The following is a 6000-nucleotide window of genomic DNA, read 5'->3' as shown; positions in this document are numbered from 1 at the left end:
GCTCCCAAGTCATAACTCTTGAGGAAAGAAGCTATTTATTTATTTAAGGGAAATAAAGGGGCCCATTACTTTTAGATGGGAAATTTATATATGGTTGGATTTTCACGAATAAAAATGCATTTCGCTAAATATGTTCTGGTCAAAATTATGGTTGGCTTTTTTTTCTGCTTTGTTTCCTGCGGTGCCAGGGACCGAACCAGGCCATGAGCATGCCCTGCACTTGAGGCCTGCACTTGGCCACAAACTCCTGTCCCTGGCCTGAGATTGTTTTTTTTGGGGTGCGGAGTCTACCAGACCCGTTGTTAAGGAGGGAGGCTGGTGAGAACGGCTGAGAGAACAGACTTTCCTCAGAATCGCCTGGCGTGGCCGTGAAACGCAATCCCCAAAGTAAACAAAGAGTATTGTGTGAAAAAAGAGCAAGTGTAAATTAATCTCGCTCTCTCGATGTGAAAACACGCTCACGGTGGTTAGTGGCCGAGCCCGGACATTTAAATCATCCCCATACTTCCCCATCTTGACAGTGACCTTTTATAAGTGTGCAGTGGGGATAAGGAGATGAACAAAGCGATGCTCCAGAAAGAGCATTTTAGGTAATTGAACATGAAATGTGTTGCAATCTGATAACATTAATAACACGCAATCGTTATTTTATATCTAATATGCAGTTCGTTTGGTCAGGCTCTTGCCGACGCGCTCTATAAATGTCAGCGTCTGAGGCCCACTGCAGGCCCGGCCAGCGGGCAGCTCTTACTTTAGTGCATCTGAAGTCGTTCTGTCCTGGTGGTCTCTTCTAGGTGACAAGTTACCCTCCCACTGTCGCTCTGGTCAAGCTGTATTTCTGATTTCACACCGTCAGGGTGGGGGATAATGCAGTTGAGGTTGGGGGGGCCTCCAGTGGGAAGGGGCCCCTCAGAAGAGGCCTCTGAGGAGCTGATGTCACGCCAAGCCTAGGCAGGTGCTGTCAGATTTGCTCTTTTTTTGGGGGGGGTGTGGGTGGGGGTTGGACCATAACTGGCAGTGCTTGGCAGCTACTCCTCACTCTGTGCTCAGAATAATTTCTGGTGGTGCTCAAGAGACCACGCACGGTGGTGGGGATCAAACCAGACCCTGGCGGCCACAGCTGCATGCAAGGCCAGTGCCTAACTCCCCTCTGATCTCGCCAGCCCTGTCAGAGTCTCCTTTAAGGTAGCAGACTCTGTCCTGGCAGATGAGGTCAGACTGTTGACAAGAAACCTCAGTTTGGGCTGGAGCGATAGCACAGCCGGTAGGGGTAGGGTGTTTGCCTTGCACGCGGCCGACCCAGGTTTGATTCCCAGTATCCCATATGGTCCCCTGAGCACCGCCAGGAGTAATACTTGAGTGCAGAGCCAGGAGTAACCCCTGTGTATTGCTAGGTATGACCCAAAAAGAAAAAAAAAAGTTTGCCACCTCCGTTTGCCTGTACCTGGTCTCTCCCTCGGGCCACAGGAGCAGGCGCCCTGATACGGCAGCCCCAGAGCGAGCGAGCGAGGTGGGGTGGGGGTGGGGAGGGAGTAAGGTGGATGCCATGATACCTCTTGTGATTTAGCCTCAAAATTCCTTCGTCATTTCCCCAGTCTGCTCCCTCAAAGAGAGTCACTGAGCTCAGACGCAGGGACCTCGCTGCGGGGAGTCGGGGTGTAGACTTTGGGGACAGAATTTTTTATTTGTTTTTGTTTTGGGGGGCCACACTTGGCAGCGCTCAGAATTTCCTCCTGATTCTGAGCTCAAGGATCACCCCTGGTGGGGTTCGTAGGTGCCAGAGATAGAATCCAGGTTGGCATGTACAAGACAAAGGCCCAGCCTGCTGCACTATCTCTCTGGGGCCCTGGAGACAGGCTGGAAGCCACCGTAATGATCCTGTTCAGAGAGGGACGCAGTTGATTGCTGCTGGCTTATCAGCATCAGGGCCACCAAGTTGCTAGTTCGACCTCACCACCAGGGGCTGGACATGCTCATCCTCCTTGGGAGAGTATGTCTTGCCCTTGTGAGGCCCTGGGTTAGAGCCCCGCCTGGCACCACACAGACAGAAGACCCCACAGCCCAGGCATTTATTTCCCCTCTGCTGTGCCATTTGTGAAGGCACTGCCTTCAGATATCAAATCTGACCCTCAACCATGGCCAAGACCTTCTAAAAGCTTCAGGAGTATGTTTTTTTTTTCTTTTTGGGTCACACCCAGCGATGCACAAGGGTTACTCCTGGCTCTGCACTCAGGAATCACTCCTGGCGGTGCTCAGGGGACCATATGGGATGCTGGGATTCGAACCCGGGTTGGCCGTGTGCAAGGCAAATGCCCTACCCACTGTGCCCCAGCCCCAGGAGTGTTTTTTTTTTTTTTGCTTTTGCTTTTTGGGTCACACCCAGCGATGCTCAGGAGTTACTCCTGGCTTTGCACTCAGGAATTACTCCTGGCAGTGCTTGGGGGACCATATGGGATGCCGGGGATCAAACCCGGGTCAGTTTCATGCAAGGCAAATGCCCTACCCGCTGTGCTATCGCTCCAGCCCCCCAGGAGTGTTTTTTTAATGGGCAAAAGGGACGCTAGGCTGGAAGACTGGAGTGACCTTCCTCCAAATCAGTGCCATGACCTTGAGAATAAAGGTGGGTTAGCTGGATGGTTTTCCAAATGTGGCTGCCCACCACCATCCCTTGGAGAGCGAAAGACTCCTGACCTGACCTTGAATCCACCAGATCACTGGCTCCAGGCACCTGTGTCCTTTGAGAGTGTTCAGCAGGTACCCAGGGGCCTCCATGCAGACAGGAGGAACGGCCAACAGAATGGTTTCTTGGCTCCCAGCTCCCTTCCTTCTAACTGAACGTGCCCAGGTAAATCACTGGTTCTCAACCTTCATGACAATCATCAGGGAAATTAAAAAATATTTCTGATGCCTGGGGCCCCTCCCCAGACAAGGCAGACAGGCTGGCGTGAAGCACAGGGACCGATATGTTTTCATCAGTTTGTTGTAAAATAATCATGTTCAACCTTGGCTGCACATTTAGAACCATTTGGGGAGTTTTAAAAAAGATCATATCCCCCAAACAATCAAATCAGAATCTCATGGGTGGAACCCAGCACTAGACATTTTTTCGTTTATTTGTTTTGGATCACAGCACCTAAGCCAGTGCTTAGGGCTACTGGCTCTGTGCTCAAGAATCACTCCTGGTGTGCTCGGGGACCATCAATGGTGTCGGGGATTGCACCCTGGCTGATTCCATGCAAGGAAAGTGTCTCAACCTCTATACTCCCTCTCTGATCCGGGCATCAGTTTTGTTTATAAGTTCTCAGGTGATTGTGACATATAGCCAGATTATATATGTGTCTCATATATAGCATATGTATAAAGCGTTGCATGCTTTCTGATGCTTGCCCATAACAGACTGTTCAGAAGATAAACAGGAATCTCAGACACCACAGGACTCTAATGGAAAAAAAAAATGCATGCGAAATAGAAGATATTAGCGTTTGAAAATTCTTCCACTATAAATCATCTCTATATACTGACCAGTAAATAACCACGAGATGAATCCAAGAATAAAAAGTCCTCTAATGCCAGAAGCAAGAATGCTGCCAGCCTGGGGAGTAAGTCATTGGGGATGGTCCTGAGGGTTGTTGACCTTAAGAACCTGATGCTTAGGGCTGGAACGATAGCACATCGGAGAGGGCATTTGCCTTGCACGTGGCCAACCTGAATTCCATCCCTAACATCCCATATGGTCCCCCAGCACCACCAGGAGTAAATCCTGAGTGCAGAGCCAGGAGTAACCCCTGAGCATCACTGGGTATAACCCCAAAAGACAAATAAAACCCTGATATTTGAGAATCAAATAGAAAAGGAAATTTTATTCTGGGCCTGCTTAAGTGGAGATCTAAGACAAAAATCTCTACATAAGGCAGGAAACTCTCAAAAGGCTGAACCTTTTTTTTTTTTTTGCTTTTTTTCGGGTCACACCCAGCAATGCACAGGGTTTACTCCTGGCTCTGCACTCAGGAATTACTCCTGATGGTGCTCTGGGGGACCATATGGGATGCTGGGAATCGAACCTGGGTTGGCCACGTGCAAGGCAAATGCCCTATACGCTGTGCTATCGCTCCAGCCCACAAAAGGATGAATCTTTATAGAAACAATTCCCCCAAGGAGAACATCTCAATGGTTGGAGAAGACAAGAAAATCTGACTTTCTTAACTTGAGTTCAAAGAAGAGAAAGTGTCATACATATAGTACATGTATATATGTGCATATCTATATCTATCTATATATGATACGAATATATGGAAATAGCCCACCAGAAGTGAGACAAACAACACAAAAGTCCCAACAACCTCAGTTAACAGAACTATAAAGCGGCAGGCTAGAAGCAAGTTTAAAATTATGAAAGCCATGAAAGAAATCTGAAGCCATGGGAAAATAACATTAACACTATTAAAAAGGGGTAGATTTGAAAAAAGAACAAAACCAGAATAAACCGGACCTCCAGAAACGACACGCCAAGGAAAACTTTCTGATGGCTCTAGCAGACTCGATGGCACGAACTGAAGGGGAACGCCCAGCGGGCCCCGCGTGTGTCCAGAGTAAGGGGCGCTGTCCACCAAACACGGGCACCAGGACACAACAGAGGGTGTGAAGGGGACAGAACGCCTGTCAGTGAGGCTGGAGGGCTCCCTGACGTGATGAAAACCAAGTCAAAAGCGGAGTTGCTGGGAAGACACGTGGGCATCAGGGGTGCGTGCTCTGCATGTGCCGGACCCGAGTTCACGTTTGGGCTACACCACACAGAAGTGGCCCTGGAGGCCCCCGGCACTGCAGGGGCCCGAGCACTGGCCCATCCAGCGTGGTTGGCTAAGTGTCGCTGAGAGTGTTCCTCTGCTCCCTGAGCACTGCCTGGGAGCTCCATCATTCCTGCAAAACTAAACTAAACGCGGGTTCTGCAATCTTGGATGTACAGTAAACCTCGAGCCACATAAAGACAGCACCCGAGGTCCTCCAGGTGCGGCCTAGGACGCCATTCCCAAATATAATCATGGAAAGAACATAAGATACCACTTCAATTTCGGGGCCAGGAAGACAGCTCAAAGGACTGAGCATACGCTTGGCATGTGGGTGGTCTGTGTTCAGTCCCCTGCACTGAATGGTCCCCTGATCATCACGGAGGGTGACCGCTGAGCACATAACCAGGAATAAACCCAGAGCATTGCCAGGTGTGTCCCCAACCCTCACACCCCCCGCCAAAAGAAGATATTGAAAACCGAAGAGATAAATTATAAAATGTCAGAAATCTATAAGCTCTTTTTTTTTTTTTGCGTTGCTGGTGGGAGTGTAACATGATCTTGTAAAAGTTTTGCATTCGCACATCTCTTGGCACAGCAATAAATCTAGAGAGAGTATCATCCTCACATCCATCAGAAGACAGGACTCTTCCTTACAGCACTGCTTCTAATAGCAAAAAGCTAGAACAACTCAAAGGCCTGCAACAAGAGAATTGAACAATTGTAGAATGAATTACAATTATATGCAAAAATCTGGTTGAATCTTAATAATTTCATGTTAAGTCAAAAAAAACCTATGAATTTTTCATAAAATTAAGAAATGAGCATGTGGTAGAAATTTTATATTTTAAAGACTAAAGAATAATAAAGACAAGATTGAAATTGATGGTTATTTCAGATGGAGAGATAGGGAAGGGTGCATATGTAGTGCCAAGTAATTGTTACTGTTTTCATTTTCAAGTGAAATAGTAGGTTTATGATTGTTCGTGATAGCAAAAAATAGCACTGTAGAGCTGTTGTCCCATTGATCATCAAATTGCTTGAGCAGGCACCAGTAATGTCTCCATTGTGAGACTTGTTACTGCTTTTGGCATGCCAAATACGCTACAGGTAGTTTGCCAGGCTCTGCTGTGCAGGCGGGATACTCTTGGTAAAAATAAAAGAACAATAAAAAAAGCTAAAAACAATGAGAGAAGACCATTATATACCAAGTGAT

Source organism: Sorex araneus, chromosome 3 (assembly GCF_027595985.1).
Source record: "Sorex araneus isolate mSorAra2 chromosome 3, mSorAra2.pri, whole genome shotgun sequence".
NCBI lineage: Eukaryota > Metazoa > Chordata > Mammalia > Eulipotyphla > Soricidae > Sorex > Sorex araneus.
This window is presented reverse-complemented; position numbering follows the sequence as displayed.